This window comes from Stomoxys calcitrans, chromosome 2 (assembly GCF_963082655.1).
Source record: "Stomoxys calcitrans chromosome 2, idStoCalc2.1, whole genome shotgun sequence".
In the NCBI taxonomy this organism is placed as follows: Eukaryota; Metazoa; Arthropoda; class Insecta; order Diptera; family Muscidae; genus Stomoxys; species Stomoxys calcitrans.
In genome coordinates this window covers 138,583,178-138,600,704 of record NC_081553.1, presented here as the reverse complement: position 1 = coordinate 138,600,704, position 17,527 = coordinate 138,583,178, and the positions used below count along the sequence as shown (strand labels likewise).

Below are 17,527 nucleotides of genomic sequence, written 5' to 3'. Positions count from 1 at the left end.
AACAGCATCAATGGTTTTTGGAACAACTGATTTTGAACGACCTTCACGAAACTCGTCTTGGAGTGAACTACGACCTCGGTTGAATTCATCATACCATCGATAAACACTGGTCCTTGATGGAGCTTCATCTCCAAAAATTAAATTAAGTTCATCGGTGCACTGTTGTTGAGTTAATCCACGTCGAAAGTTGTAAAATATAATCGCACGAAAATGTTCCATTTTGCTAAGATTGTATAGATGGTACCAGTACAAAAAAATAAATATTCATAATTAAAGCAATGGAAATGTGTATGTGGCCGAATGTGGCGAGCATCCGTTACGTTTATTTTAATAAAATCAACTATTCAAAGTGAAATTTAGTTTTTCGTTTACATGTCCTTTTGCAAGAAACCTCTAAATTTTAAGTAATCAGTATTTGTTTTTGCTTTTGCTTTTCAAGGAGAAAATCGCCCGGATGACCCGAAAATTGTGATGAAAGTCCCAAAGCAACTTTAAGACACATCTCGTAAAGAGTGAAGGGTGTCTGATTACGATTTTGGTAAGATGTGTATAAGAGCCAATGAACACGCTAAGTCACAATTTGAAGCATTTAAATCTAGTTGGATTTTCTTTTCTTTTTTTAATACAATACTAAAAAGAAGTGGAATACAACACGAGAAATCGGTATTGGCGATCATGTCCGTAAAGTCTAATGCTATTGGTTTGGACTTAATACATCCTAAATTTTTAAAAACCTTTCTGCCTGATATATTGCCCTACTTGACATTCATGTTTAATAATGTACTTACCATAAACCTGTATCCCACGGAATGTAAACATGCGAAGATAGTGCCCATTCCTAAAAGCTGGCACTACGTCTTTTTTGGGCAAATATTTCCCAAATTCGTTCTTTCGGTGGTTTGACAAGGTTACCACATTTGATTTTTTTGGGTTTGCAGCTGCAAAAACAATAGCACAACACTATCTTTCACAATAGTTGCGCAGCGACTGTGGTTGTGCTTTTCTTGGGCGTCGTGAAATGTTAAAACAAACACTTTTTATCAATATTTTTCGCCTATTTTTTTTATATGGAGTTTCACCGCGAAAATCGAATATAGTACTAACCTTAAGTCTAACATTGCAAACGACTATCGCCTAATCGCAATTTTGCCATATCTCTCTAAAGTGTTCGGGCGGATAATTCACAAACAAGTGCACGCATATTTGGATGATCAAAAAATAAGAATTGATTTAAGATCTGGAATTGACAATGATCTTACAGCCTTTCTGGTACTGTTATACCAAGGCCTTTTGAATGCACCGATCACTATTGACCAAAGCATTTTTTTAAATTTCTCCAACACTGCTATCACATTGATATGAAACTATCTTCGAAATAGAACACAATCAGTTTTTGTTGGTAATGCCAGCTGCGCGCCCTTAGCAATGAATAGAGAGAGGTTCCCTCAAGGTTCTATCTTGGCAACTTCTGTTCTCAATGTACATCAATGATTTGCCACATCAACTTCAATATTTACTTAAACATTCATACATATATGTATATGCAGATGATGTGCAAATTTAACTTCATTGTCCCAAATCGACATTATCAAATGGTGTATTGGAACTAAACAGCGATCTCTGCAAGGTGCATACATGGGCCACAGCGAAAAAACTTCTTATCAAACCAAATAAATTTTAATTCATGCTCATAACCGACCGAAGGTAAAATAAAACATGTGAACTTCCAGTTTTAATTGGAGAAGTTTGCAAAGCTAAGAATCTGGGTATAACAATGACCAGCAATCTGAAATGGACCGAGCATGACATCGCAATGACGGGAAAAATATTTGGCATGCTCAGAACCCTATACCCGAGCTCATCTACTCAAGCAGCAACATATTCGAACTCTTCTGGCCAAATCATACTCACTACCAACACTGATGCATGGCAACGAATTGTTCGGAAAAGTGATTCAAGAAGCAGGCAAAGATTGTAAACAGCCTATAGGAAAGCTGCTCACTATTTAACGATTGTAGGGATTGATTTTAGCAATCAACTAAATGCCAAAGCTCTTATAATGTCACATAAAATCATATACAAATAAGTAAAAGCGCGTAAAGTTCTTTGAATGACTTTTTGAAATATATAAGAGCTATATAAAAATGTTTATACCGATATGGACCGCAGGATTCACTAATAGAAGGTTAGGTCACATGCAAAAACACAAAGTGGATAGGCCCCATAAACATCATTAAGGATGTCAAATCTGACGATTGAAAATGTCATCATATAGGAGAAAACGTAAACAAAGAATGAATGTAAAAAGAGAACAAGTTGACATCCTCAATGCCAAGTACTGCCAAATATTAAAAAAAAAGTATATCGGCTGATCGCTTGGCTTAACCTTATTCAGTGAATCCTGTATGGACCGCAATGGTTTGGGTGTTAGAAGTCGTAGAAAAATACCAACTTCAAAATTGCAGGCAATCTGAATAATAATTGCGCCCTGCAGAGGCTCAGAAAGTCGCATTGGAGGATCGATTTATAGCAGCTATATTAGGTTACGAACCGATTTACACCATACTTGACGCAGTTCAATTCAAAACAAACCGTTAAGTACGGCCAAATCGAAGAAGAATTGCCCGATTATTCAAATCGCGAGATTTATATGGCAGCATTATCGGGTTATGAACTGATTTAGACAAGACTTGGCATAGTTTTTGAAAGTCATATCAAAACCACACGTTCAAAATTTCAATCAAATCGGGTGGTAAATGGGCTTTCTAGAGGTTCAAGAAGTCAAATCTGAAGGTCGGTATATATGGCAGCTATATCAGGTTATGGACTGACTTGAACTACACTTGGCACAGATGTTGGGAGTTATAACAAAACGCAACGCAAAATTTCGGCCAAATCGGATAAGAATTGCGCCCTCTAGAAGTTAAATCGGGAGATCGGTTTTTATGGCAGATATATTAAAACATAGACTGATTTACCCCATTTTTTATCCTAACCGACCTATGATAATAAGAAGCGACTAGCTTTAGTCTTTCGAAGGTTTACGTACTTTCGACAGATAGCCGGGCGGACGGACATAGCTAGATCGATTTAAAACGCCATGACGATAACAAATATATATACTTTACGGGGTCTTAGAGGAATATTTCGGTGTTACAAACGGAATGACGAAATTAATTTACCCCCGTCCTATGGTGGAGGGTATTAAAAGAGGCGGAATATCTTAACAATAAAGTGGGGTTTGGCCGTATTTCGTATTTGAAGGCCATCGTATGTGCGGTCGTTGTTCGTTTGTAGGACGATTCATGTTTAAATTATAGATCAAAGTAAAGAGGTTTGACAGTGAAACAAAATACGAAACGTGCGTTAACTTTTTGAACCAGTGTTGCCAAAAAGATAATAGCTAAAAAAATTACCCTTATATATGGAAAACAATTAGGGATTTATGTATATATATTCTTTATCGTCATGTCGTTTAATAATATATATATATATATATATATATATATATATATATATAATTGCTAGTACCCCGGAGGACGCGTTTCGATAACTGGTTCGTCTGACCGATTGTAGGACACTGAACATCTGAAATCTCTAACTCTAAACCAATAAGCAATTTACTTTTTCACTCTTTATGCTGCATACGAAAAAGTTCTCCCCGCTTTCAAGTACTCTGGATTCCACCAGACCGTCGGTCCCAAGTGGAGGATCTGGTTAACAATTTCTGAACATGTGTCGAACTCTGTAGAGGATCCACCCTTACAAATGTTGAGCTCCGAGTATAGAGGGGACATTTTTACGCTGGATTTTGCGTCGGCAAAATATATCGGTACTGTCAAACAGCTAGTGAGAGGTATCCACATTCTCTGGGAGGGCGCAAAGCTCGACCTGCTGAAAAGGATAGACATCCTCCAGCCAACAAAGGCGACGGTCTCCATCAAGGGATAGGGCAGTAAATATGCGACGGAACGCATGTTGAGATTCTTGAGCAAGCAAAACCTAGGTTTGGTCGCAGAGAAGTGGGAGGAGAAGGAGGAAGAAATTCCCCTTGTGGTTGGCATCAAGTCTCCGTGACGTTTTAAGTTAAGACTAAAGGCAAGGCGCACTACGGGAGCAAGGGTGTCTTTTTCAAGATTGGGAAGACTAGGATAGGCAGAAATCCTCATATTGAGACATCAGGCTAAGCAGTGGCAGTTCACTCAATACCGCCCAACTAACAGGGGGTTGACAACAAGAGAAATATTAGGCAGTGCAATGGCGAGAGACCCAATGCAGCCTAACGAACAGGAACCCGACGATAGACCCATCACCATTTCAAGATTCGGAAGAGTGGGATAAGTAAGCATCCTAATATTCAAACATTAGGCAGAGCAGCGGCAGGAGTCTCAATGCAGCCTGACGAACAGGGAGCCAACATTGGTACCATCACCTACTACTAAGAAGACCACCAACTTAAGATTTGGAGAATGCTAAGAGAAGTAATTGAAACATCAGGCAGTACAGGGAAAGGGAAACTCAATACAGCCTAACGAACAGGGACCCGATGATAGAACAATTGCCGAGTTTATAAAGATTCGGAAGACTAGGATAGACAAAGAACCTAATACGATGACTTCAGGCAGTGCAGTGACAAGAAAGTCAATGCAGTCCTAAGAACAGGGAATAGACAATGAGATCACCACCTACTGCCAAAATGCCCATCTAATGGAGGACCAATGATTGAGGTTATCCTGATAAACCTCCATCGGAGCGAGACTGCTACCTCGCTCTGTTCGAGAGAGGAGCCATGGACGGCCTGGAACAACGTTTCTGGACTGAACCATATTAACTATCAATTATTCTATGCTAACACTGGTACTCGGCAGGGGGCCTGCGTTATTTGTTATAAAAATTTGAATTAAATATTTTCCTCAGAGTTGTCAACGTCGGATGCAAAAGTGGTGATACAGGGAGACAGTGGAGCATACCTGGCATAACTTTATCTGCCTTTCGACAACTTCGCCCACGTCCGCGCTGCATCGGCTGTTAAGGAAAGCAAAACAGACAGGAAACGAGGTACTAATAGGGTGCGATGCAAACCCTCACCACATTTCGAGGGGTAGTACCAACACTAATAAGCGTGACCAAGCACTGGCAGAGTTCTTGAACGCCGCTACCTTTGTTAATAGGATTAGGGAGGAGGTATTAGATGTGACGATGTGTTCGGAAAATCTAAGCGATGAGGTTCAGGATTGAGACCCTCCAATTCATGGAACACTCTTTCTCTGACCATAGCTACATTAGGTTTGAAATAACACGGCCAGCGCCGAATCCGATAAGCTTCCGGAATAAGTTGAAAAACAACAGGCCAAAATTCAGAAGACTACTCAGAAGAAGACTTGGGCAAGATAATTTAGATTGTCCAAGTATAGAAAACATTGACGGCAATCTCAACAGGATTACGACTGCACTGGTGGCGTCTATCGAAGATAGTTGTCCTCTTCGGGAAAGGAAATCAACCCAAGAACAATCCAGGATGATCGGTGAGATTCGCAACATTGGGAAAGAGGTCCGCAGAGTTGTTAACAAAGCACGTCGTAAAAAAGCGGAAGTTTATTAATATGTGTATTACACACGGCTCAAGGAATACAACAAGATCACCAGAGCTGCAAAACGTGCCTCCTGGAAGCTTTTCTGCGAACAGGTCGATAGCGTTAATGACGCCGTCAAGGTGATAAAGTTTCATTCAAAAACCATGTCCAAACTAAAACGTTAGTAGACGACATGGGAGTTAGAGCAGAAACAATGAAAGACATGTTGAGACTTTTAATGAAAACCCATTTTTCACAGCATACGACGGGACTCACGGAACACCGGAATCTTGGAATAATGAGGTTGATCGTATTGCAGGTTTACAATTGTGGAATAGTATTAACTTTCTAAGAACTAACACACGTCTTCAAGGTACGAAATTTGTTATGGAATGAAAATAAAATTTAATGTCATTTGTTAACTAAATTAATATGTAGTCTTTCAAGTGAGAGTTGTTGTCGATTTTAACTCCAACACTCTTCCTCATTCGATTACAACACCAAGAATTTTTCTTATATTGAAGACGGTACTGGTTTCGGCATTTCATCGGCAACCATCATCTGACTTAGACAGTAAACGCATGCGACATCTTTCTTTTCAATATGATGATCTTTAGCAAAATATATTTTTGTGTCAATATGCTTTGTTCGTTGGCTTAGTTTCCCCTCTTTTATCCTTAAGAAGCTTTCAAAGCCAAATAGCTTCTTTACACGCCTCAGAGGATGCTATAAATTCTGCTTCTGTTGATGACAGGGAAACACAGGTTTGTTTTCTGCATGACCAACTGATGGATCCTCAATTTAATTGGAAAACATACCCTGAATTGGGTTTTCTATCCTTTATGACTTCAGCCCAATTAGTATCCGCATATCCTTGAAGGATATATGACTCAAGTTCCGCTTTACTAAGCCTTAGAAAATAATTAGATGTACCCTTTATCCAAACCTCTGACTTGGCTCGCTGACTTTACGCGCAAGAATAGACACGCAGGTAGCAATATCTGGTCTCGAATTAGAACTCAGATTAGAACTTAAAACTTGTATTATCCAGCAACTTTTCTGACATAGATTTACCCATATGATGGGTTCATTGGATAATTCGATTCTTTTGACTTATCAAGTCAATATTCTTTCAAAAGATTATTAATGTAAGTCCTCTGACGTACGCAAGAATTCGACGACTCATCTTGGAGTATTTCCATGTCAGTAACGTAAACCAGATCGTATATTAACCAGTCGGCACTGGAGTGTTGAAAACTGCCATTGGACAAAACATTATGTAAAGTACCGTTCCAGATGTGTGCAGCTTGCTTCAGTCCATAATACTTTTCCTTAGTTTGCATACAAGGTTTTGATCACTTTCTGCAAATCTTGGTGGTTGAGCCGTATATATCCTTCATTCATCTCACCATTTAAAAACGCAGAGTTTACATCATAGTGTACAACCGACATATTCTTACGTCCAGCTATAGACAATAGAGTTCGTACAGTGGCTTGTTTTATTACTTAAGCATAGACTTCCTCGTAATCCAATCCATACTTTTGAATAAATCCTCGTGCTACCAAACGAGCCTTATTTCTTTGCACTTTCCCCTCAGCGTCACGTTTAAGCTTCTATGTCTACTTGCAGCTAACAATATTCAAGTTTTGCGGAGCTATTACCTAATCCCATGTGCCAGTTTTCTTTAAATGATTAAACTCTTCTTTTAATGCATCAATCCATTTTTCTCGCTGGTGTGATTTCAATGCCGCGTTGTAAGTTCTTGGTTCAATCAATTCCGATTTTGGCTCAAATGCGTTATAACCAAATTTTTCTGCATGCCTGTTTTCACAAGATTCAAGAGTATACACATTTTGAATAAATTTAACATCCCTACTTATTGTTACTTTTTTTGCTTTCGTGTTTACCATATGATAACCATTGGAATATTCGTCGTAACCGACAAATGTCAAAATTTCCGTTTTGGTGTCCCATTTTTGCCGTTTCTTACTAGGAATCAATACAGGTCCTTTGGTTCCGAAAATTTTTAACTTTTGTGTATCTGGGCGTCTTTTTTCCCATAATTCATATGGTATCACATTCACGGATCTTGAATATAAACGGTTTTGGAGATAGTTTTATGTCATTATTGCCTCACCCCAGAAATCATTCGGTAGTTAAGCTTCTTCCAACAAGCATCGCGTCATTTCTACCTGTGTCCGGGTTTTCCTTTCCGCAATACCATTCTGTTGAGGACAATAGGGGACTGTGTACTGGTATTGTATACCCTTACTTTCCAAATACTCACCACCATTATCAGATCTCAAAACTGTGGGGTACCTTCCGAATTTATTATTTACCAACTCAACAAATGACTTTATCTTTTCAAAGACTTTATCTTTAGTATTAAGTAAATACACAACCGTGTATCGGCTGAAATCGTCAATAAACGTAAGAATATTTCTTACATTGGTCCACTGACGTCAGTGTGCACCAGGTCTAGAACTCGTGTAGAGTTTTTAGTTGATTGTTTATTGAATAGTGCCCTCGTCGTCTTACATTTGACGCAAACATCACAGATTTTTCGAATACCATAATCTTTCACCGTATGATTATCTATGAGGTTTTTCTTTTCCATCTCTAATTGCATTATGCCAATAATGTAGGCAATTTGAAGATTTGCATTCGGCTAACATACCTTTTTGTCCTTGACGTAAATGGAAAAGTCCTGAGGATAAGTCCGCAATTCCTATTTCTTTCCCATTTCTTCTTCGAATTCGTGCTGTCTCGTTCTTGAATGTAATGCTTTGCCCCTTTTTCAATATTTTATTGACAGATAGCAGATTGCCTTGAAAGGAGGGTATGTATAAAACATCTTCAAGTTTAATGTTAAAAGTGTTGTCGGTGAGCGATACAAAATGCCAACGTTGTGACTTAATATGACAAGTCGAGAATCCATTCCGAACCGCTATTACAAGCGGAAAACAATATCATTACCTTTCTCTGATTCCTTGAACCCGGTAGGCTACTAAACAACATCGCTGCTAACCACCGTTCAGAAAAATTCCCACAAATTGCTTCCAACTTCTCGAATAACAAATTCATGTCCATGATATGGTCTGATATACTCGTGCCCATTGAATATATCATGCTACATATCTGCTTCATTATCCGCACGCTGCTTCAAAGAGTATTCTTCTCGTAGTGACTTTGAAGAATCGTCCATTATTCGTGGGCTGTTTTGGTCTTCTTTATTAACATTAACTGAACATCTTCGACAGAAAGTCCAATAATTGCGGTGGCGTCTTCATTCTGCTTTGTCCAAACTTCTGTTATTTTTTATGGCACAGGCTCAGAAACGCAAATCCATAATCCTTTTACGCAAAATCAACTCCAACTTATATTTCCATAGATGGTAATTATCTGCATTTAGTTTTGCAAACGAAGTTCCATACTGACAGTCCCATTACCTATTGCAGGGTTGTAATTGTGGAATAGTATTAACTTTCTAAGAACTAACACACGTCTTTAAGGTACGAAATTTTATTACGGAATGAAAATTAAATAAATGTTAATTGAAAATATATACACAAAATCATTGATGATTTGATTGTTAACTAATTTAAAATATAAGGTGTTTCAAATGAGAGTTGTTGTCGATTGTAAATCCAACCGATCGAAGGCTTATCATAACGGAATTTTTGGGCAAGGACGACACCAAAGGCCTACAGACCTATAAGCCTTACGTTCTTTCTAATCAAAACCAAAACCGTATGTTGGACACCATGATAAAGAGTAGGACATCCCTACCGAAGTTGTGTATAAAATAGAAGAATCCTTCAAAGCCAAAAGTACACACTGGTGGTATGCATTGACACACTGATCCAATCCTTAGGCCAGTACCGGGTGGACCCGTTCCTTAGAGACTGCATAAACCATATGCTAAGGAACAGGTGGCTATATTGTGTGTCTCATGACATAAATAAAAGGGAGAAAGTGGCGCTAGGTCGCCACAGGGGGCATTTTATCGCCACTCCTATGGGTGACCACCATAAATGACCTATTACGGATGCTGACTGAGGAGAAATTTGAACCCGTCTGCTATGCAGATGATGTTATAATACTTCTTAGGGGTAAGGATTCGAACTATGCAGAAGAGCCGAAAGGGTCTTGTATATGGCATATGACTGGGCTACACCCAGGGGTCTCAATGTTAACCCAGAGAAGGGGTCTCAATGTTAACCCAATTTAACGCACCACGTTGTCTTGGCATAGGCGGAGCGATGATGACCACGCCCACTAGGGCACTGGAAACTATTCTAGATATGCGACCCATTGACATACAGATTAAGTGTAAGTCAGCCACTGCGGCTATGACACTTAAGGCGATGGGAGAATGAATTGGGAATGGGAGTAGCTCATACCATCGCGGTATAATGGAGGCGAACAAAGGAAACCTGGAAGAAAGGGAAGAGGTTTCCGATCGGATACCTGAGATGAACCTTGAGGTCGAGTACGAGGCACTGCTGCCAGCCGCACACTGGGATCTGGGATCTGTTAGAGTACCTGACCATAATGCGGTCCTGCAGACGAAAATCCCGGCGGAACCAGGTGGTGGTGCTGTGAACATCTTTTCGGACAATAAAATTGCCATAAATGCAGTAACAAGCAGGACGGTAGGACACGAACAGTTTTGCAGTGTAAGAAGGAGATTAACGCCTTCTCTGAGGATGGCAAAATCCGCATCGTTTGAGTGTCGGGCCATAACGGAGTAAGGGGGAAAGAAAGGGCAGACGATTTGGCGGTGAAGGCCAGAGGACTGCCGCCAATAAACTTGGTTAACCCGAAGCCTTTCGAGTCAACGAAGTCCGAGTTAAGGGCTTGAGCGACGAATGCGCATGCAACCCTGTGGAACAGCGAAATAGTCCCCAGTAGCGGAAAGAGGCGAAATACATGCACATGCCTGCAAAAGCAGTTAGCAGTACTTCCACACAAATGTAAACACCGTTTCAAAAAAACATTGTTTGTCATTGACACGATGTCATGCACCTCCCATTGCTTAAAATACGCCTGGTGAAGGGGCTGTTAAATATGTCCATTTACGAGTCCTACACATTAAATAAGGCCTGCTGTTACAGCACTGCGAAAAATGCAATATTTGTGTGACCTAAAAAAAAACAAAAAATGAAAAGAAACATTTTTTTTTATTTTTGACTTAACTTGATAACAAAATTGTAGTAAACAACATTCCCCTTCATTGCAGGCAGACGTGGGTGCATGCGATACAGCAAGGGTAAATATGATCATGCACCATCCGACTCCATTTCTACCGCAAACTCAGGTTCGATTCCTGCGGCCGACATTTTTTTTAATTTAATTTTTTAGAAAATTCCGCGCAATTTTTTATGTATTTCTCATTAAACATTTTTTTAAAGTATTTTCTATATTTTTTCAAATTATTTAATTTGTTTGTTTTTTTTTTTATTAATTTTTATTTACAATGTCATTGTCAAAATATAAAGTGTGATTTTTTTGAGGTTAGGATTTTCATGCATTAGTATTTGACAGATCACGTGGGATTTCAGACATGGTGTCAAAGAGAAAGAAGCTCAGTATGCTTTGACATTTCATCATGAATAGACTTACTAACGAGCAACGCTTGCAAATCATTGAATTTTATTACCAAAATCAGTGTTCGGTTCGAAATGTGTTCATTCACCGTAACGTTGCGTCCAACAGCATCTTTGAAAAAATACGGTCCAATGATTCCACCAGCGTACAAACCACACCAAACAGTGCATTTTTCGGGATGCATGGGCAGTTCTTGAACGGCTTCTGGTTGCTCTTCACTCCAAATGGGGCAATTTTGCTTATTTACGTAGCCATTCAACCAGAAATGAGCCTCATCGCTGAACAAAATTTGTCAAAATTTGAACACATTTCGAACCGAACACTGATTTTGGTAATAAAATTCAATGATTTGCAAGCGTTGCTCGTTAGTAAGTCTATTCATGATGAAATGTCAAAGCATACTGAGCATCTTTCTCTTTGACACCATGTCTGAAATCCCACGTGATCTGTCAAATACTAATGCATGAAAATCCTAACCTCAAAAAAATCACCCTTTATAAAAGAGTGGCGTGGCTGACTCACTGATCGTCGCCTAACTCAAACGGCTAAAGGTAAAGGGTGATTTTTTTGAGGTTAGGATTTTCATGCATTAGTATTTGACAGATCACGTGGGATTTCAGACATGGTGTCAAAGAGAAAGATGCTCAGTATGCTTTGACATTTCATCATGAATAGACTTACTAACGAGCAACGCTTGCAAATCATTGAATTTTATTACCAAAATCAGTGTTCGGTTCGAAATGTGTTCAAATTTTGACAAATTTTGTTCAGCGATGAGGCTCATTTCTGGTTGAATGGCTACGTAAATAAGCAAAATTGCCGCATTTGGAGTGAAGAGCAACCAGAAGCCGTTCAAGAACTGCCCATGCATCCCGAAAAATGCACTGTTTGGTGTGGTTTGTACGCTGGTGGAATCATTGGACCGTATTTTTTCAAAGATGCTGTTGGACGCAACGTTACGGTGAATGAACACATTTCGAACCGAACACTGATTTTGGTAATAAAATTCAATGATTTGCAAGCGTTGCTCGTTAGTAAGTCTATTCATGATGAAATGTCAAAGCATACTGAGCATCTTTCTCTTTGACACCATGTCTGAAATCCCACGTGATCTGTCAAATACTAATGCATGAAAATCCTAACCTCAAAAAAATCACCCTTTAGAATCATGAAATTTTGCACAAATGTTGTTAATGGGCCATATGCATGGAATAAGACGGCATAAAGCGATGTTCATGTACTAAAAAGTACGAAATTGTGTGTTTTTACCTAGCACGAATAGATAGGTTGAAAATTATGATTTTGGGCTCAATTTAAAGAGCGTATCGAAAAGATTTGGTGATAACAGTTTTCCAAAATAGTGCCGGAAGTGGGAGAAATAGTACGTTTAGTGCAGCAATTGGTACTATTTGGTACTTTCTTTGTAAATTGAGCTACAGCTCTGAATTTTCGAGCTTTGGTACACCATGGCAAACTTAATTGGATGGCTAGAAGAGTTTTTGGAAATTTGTACTGTTAGGTACTTAAAAAATTACCAAAAAATTTACGAAATTGGTAAACTTTGTACAGGGCGGATAGATAGAGCTAGAATTCGAACTTTGTCTTAAAAAATTGGAAAAATAGTACTGGTAGGGAGAAAACGTACGTTTAGTACAGCAATTGCTACCATTTAGTACTTTCTTTACTAGAGCTAGAGGTCTGAAATTTTGCATGTCGATAGAACTAGGAAATATATGATGGGTGACTAAATGATCTATTCAAAATTCGTACATGTTGGTACAATTTTGTATTTTGGCATGTAGATAGGTTGGGGTTAAGTGACTGTTTGTCATTAGACTCACTTAGACGTTTTTGTCCATTATGATACCACAGGAACAGAAGAAGGTAGATGCCTTCTAGTTCCTACCGTTGAACCATCCAGATCGCTTTAAAAAGCCCAATAACTTGTGAATGTTCACATCCACTAAATCAGGCAGGTTCTCAAAAAAATTAGAATGGAACTCCTACTGACTGCTAGTGCAGGACACACAAACAGAAGGTGTTCTATAGTCTCTCCTTCTTCGATTTCCTCACAGTTTCTGCAAAATTCGTTGCTGCCAACCTTCAGTCTGTCAGCATGTTTTCCGATTAGACAGTGACCTGTCATGATGGACACAATGACTGAGGCGTATGTTCTAGCCAGTGACAGCAAAGCAGTAGACGTCTTCAAGTCTAGATGAGGCCACTACTTCAGTATTTTCTCTAAGGCTAGAACTAATATAACGATGATCAGAGTAGCTATGGTCATCCAACACTTCCCAGACGCATATACTTCCACTTATTTCTTCCGATACAAAGGTAATATCTAGTACCTCCTGCCTGTTCCTGGTAATAAAGGTCGGTTTATCCCCTTTATTACAAATCGCCAGATTGCAACTTATAATATATTCAATAAGCAGCTCACCCCTTCCGTTGCCATCCGAACTTCACCATATCTGGTTGGTGTTGTTGTTGTAGCAGTGTTGTTCACTGAGGCGGCAGCCCTTGCCGATGAAGGAATCCATCGGGTCAATCCGGTACGAACAAAGGGCTGCTATGGCATTGCCCATATCCTGTAATGTGCATTAGCATCACTTCCTACAATATGGCTTTTCTTCCCTACAGAAGCAGTTTCAACCAGCGACTTAAGGTTTGAAGGCGGCATCTCTGAATCGTGTGCCATATATAGGGAAGCCAGCCAGTAATGAGACTTGTTTATTTCAAGACTTGCTACTACTAAATCTTCAGTGCTTAAATCTTTGGTCGAAGTACTTTCTGAGACTGGGCTCAAAGTGCGCGCCAGCGGGGAAGCACGCCCCGCTGGCGCGCACTTTGAGCCCAGTCTAATTTTGTGACCCACCTACACAGGGCTTGTCGGGTCCCGTTTCGATGCCATCCCCTCCTGTATCGATTGTGGCAGTGGGATTTTCAGTCTCCTGCTACTTTAGCGATGTGGTCGATAGTTCCTCAGGCAAGTGTTCAGCAGCAACTGCTGAGTCGTCTCCTGATTCCCAAACCCCACCGCTTCTATAGATCTTTAGTTTCAACTTGTTGAATCCATAGGATACAACCCCTTTAGACTTGTTGAGGTCTGGGAGACAGCCGGAGTTTAGTACGAATATTGTATGTCTCCGGTCATGTATTAGCCTCATCCAATCTACCAATCTTCCAGTCCGTATTTGAAAGATTGAGATTACATTCCCTTAGCCTTCCAAGGATCTAAGGGAATCCTTGGTATCCAAGCATGCGCAGCATGCGCCATTGGTCAAGAAGGAATATCTTCCTTCTTGACTAAATCTAGTGCTGCACCTGGCTAGATCTCACCAACCTTTTTTAGCGCACAACGATACATTTCAATTGAACGTTGATCGCCGAAGGTAATTAGTCTGTATCGGCCTCAATACCAGCCTGCATTGTCACAAACTGGAGGAGACCCAGGAAATTCCGCAAGGACATCGGAGTATACTGATGAGAGTCCATTGACTATCCCATTCCAATTATTCCTAGTATGCAGCCCTGTTCTCCCTTGTCGACAACTGCCATCACCAAACTGTCCCTAGCGACATTAGCAAAGGTTCTTGGACCCATCTTGTTCGCCCTAGTTCTTTTAGTCAGGGGATGCCGTCCAGGTGACCGCAGCTTTTTGGATGACTGTGGTGCAGTTTCCGAATGCAGACGTGTAGTCTTTGGGGTAACCTGTGCAGCGAATTCCCTAGCCCAATTTAGGGAATCTCTCTCTCTATTAGTGAGAGTCTTAGGATCATTCGCACCAAGCCTCTCAATAAACCTGAGAACGATGCGTCTTCTATTATTCCAACCTCTTAAAGAGAGTGTTGGTTTGCCGGGGAAGGCCGATGGCCTAGGCAAATTATGGGCAGGCGAAGAAAGAATAGATTCGGCCTGGTCCTTTAGACTCGAACTGACCAGTCGTCTGTCTGCTAGTGGAGCCTGGAGCAGCCGCTCCACCAGTCGAGCTTTCAGTAGCAGACAACATGCTACGGCCTGATACCACCACCGCAGTTGTTGGGTCTTTGGAGTCCATTCTAAGCCTACTCCCGGGCTCTAGATCTGCGGCTCCACTGGAAACAGACGTAGATCATCGCAGCTATCCTTGAGTGACTTAAATTTTTCTTCCAAAAATAATGACCTATTACGAGTTACAGGAAAATAATAATGAGAGAAATAACAATACGTCCGCTCCACTCAACGGTTCAAATAAGAATTGATTCCTAAATTTTTTTTATATCCCTGCATGTTGGGAGCAGTATGTGACTCCGCCACTGGGTCGGTAGGACAGCGAAAATCCTATGGGGGGATCCAAATCGTGAGAAGACGAGGATATAACTGAAAGCAAGCAAGAACGAGGATAGTAAAGCTATTGGTATTATAAACGGACACATAGAACTACGAGCTCAATCATGTAAAATCGGGTGTAGGGCATGCGGGGAAGATGATGAGACATTGGAGCATTTCCTTTACCATTGCCCGGCTTTCGCGTTTTACAGATACCGGCACTTATGTGGGCACACAATACCAAAAATGAACTATCTTAGGGTGTGGCATGGGAAACAAATAAGGATTTTGTAAGTAGCTCCGAATTCCTAACTTAGATTTTCTTATTCGAGGTTACGTTTTTTAGTATGTAGAGCGCACATTTACTGGCTTAGGTGTATGTCCATAGTGGCATGGGGCGGATTAACATCCGCACCCTCTTTTCAACCTAACCTAACCTACTCTCTCATAAAAATTTCTCCTTAACCTCACTCAATGAAAGAATAGCATAATTACGAGTGAGGCTAGAAATTATGCTGTTCCTTGTTGTTGTTGATTTTGTACCCACATTGTGTGTGGAGGTAGCGATCCTCATCAAGCACCATAGGTGAGCATGCTGGTTCTGGTTCATATGACTGATCGCCGCGGTTACGTAACGGCCATTAGTTATTTAAAGGCTCCAATAACTCGTCTTGGTAAGCCACCGTAGCGCAACACACAATGCTACAACAACAATAACAATTAACACCATACAAATCGGAGCTCATAGTTCCAACCCATGTGGTGCTCATAGTTATCCCGAGCCGAGACCAATCTGTAGCTTTGCTGTCGTTGACAGAAATCTCACTCATCGTGTCCGTCATGACAGGACACTGTCCGATTGGAAAACATGCTAATAGACTAAAGGCTGCAATTAATGATATCTGCAGAAGCTGTGAGGACGTCGAAGAAGGGAAAGCAATAGAACATGATGTGAGCCTGTCTGGGGCTACTGAGACGAACAAGAAGTTTCACTTTAGGTTCTTATTTCTTTGAGAACAACGTAGCTCAGATGTTAGCATGTCCGCCTTTGACGCTGGACATCTGGGTTCAAATCCCGGCGAGAACACCAGAAAACATTTTCAGCGGTTTAGATTTACCTTAGATAATCGGCCGTGTAGAAACTTTTGCAAATAGAGGTGTCGCACTACGGCATGCCGTGCGGACTCGGCTATATATAGGAGGCACCTTATCACGTGAATTGGACAGCATTAATTGAGAAGTTTGCCCCTTTTCTTTAATGGAATGTTCATGGGCAAATTTGCATTTGCAATCGGCCGTGTAAACTTCTCTACTAAAGTTGTTGTTGTTGTAGCAGTGTTTTGTACATTGAGGCGGCAGCCCTTGTCCATGAAGGACTTCATCGGGCAATCCCGTACGTGCAACCAGCTGAATGTTCATGGACAAATTTGCACTTGCAATTGGCCGTGTAAACTCCTCTACTAAAGTTGTTGTTGTTGTAGCAGTGCGTAGTACATTGAGGCGGCAGCCCTTGCCCATGAAGGAGTTCATCGGGCAATCCCGTACGTGCAACCGGCTGCCATGGGATTGTTCTCTACTAAAGTAGTGTCGCTCTGCAGCAAGCCGATCGGACTCGGAAATAAAAAAGGAGGTCTCTTATTATTGATCTTGTTGATCATTTATTTGAGAGAAGACAATCTGACAGGTTCAACGGAAAACATCTTCCTCCTGTTCTGTTGTAAGTGAATCTGAAAATTGTTATTAGCTTTCAAACCGATTGCATTACAGCAAATTCAAATTTTCCCAAGCATCCCATTCCTTTTACTGCCGAAACCGAACGGGGGTTCGCGGAGGGGGAATCACTCGTAAATGTCGCTAGTTTTTAGTGAGGGATCGATAAGCGCTGAAGAATGTTTTTGATGCTCCCGCCAGGTTTTGAACGCAAAATTTGCCCTAGGGTGGCTCTGAACTTATTGGACTATATTGAATATTTTTCCTGTTTATAATAAACTTCTCACAGGCATGCTTGTCACAGATATCATAACACCCCGAA

The 17,527-nt window shown here is 40.5% G+C and overlaps 1 long non-coding RNA gene across 1 annotated transcript; it reads right to left on the bottom strand.

Moving 5' to 3' along the window:
• Nucleotides 1-5,803: 5,803 nt before the first annotated feature.
• LOC131995321 (uncharacterized) lies at nt 5,804-9,292 on the bottom strand. Its single transcript, XR_009397377.1, has 2 exons — nt 7,862-9,292; nt 5,804-7,799 (listed from the first exon to the last, which is right to left on the bottom strand). It is a non-coding gene; the product is annotated as an uncharacterized LOC131995321 (long non-coding RNA).
• Between the last annotated feature and the right edge of the window lie 8,235 nt (nt 9,293-17,527).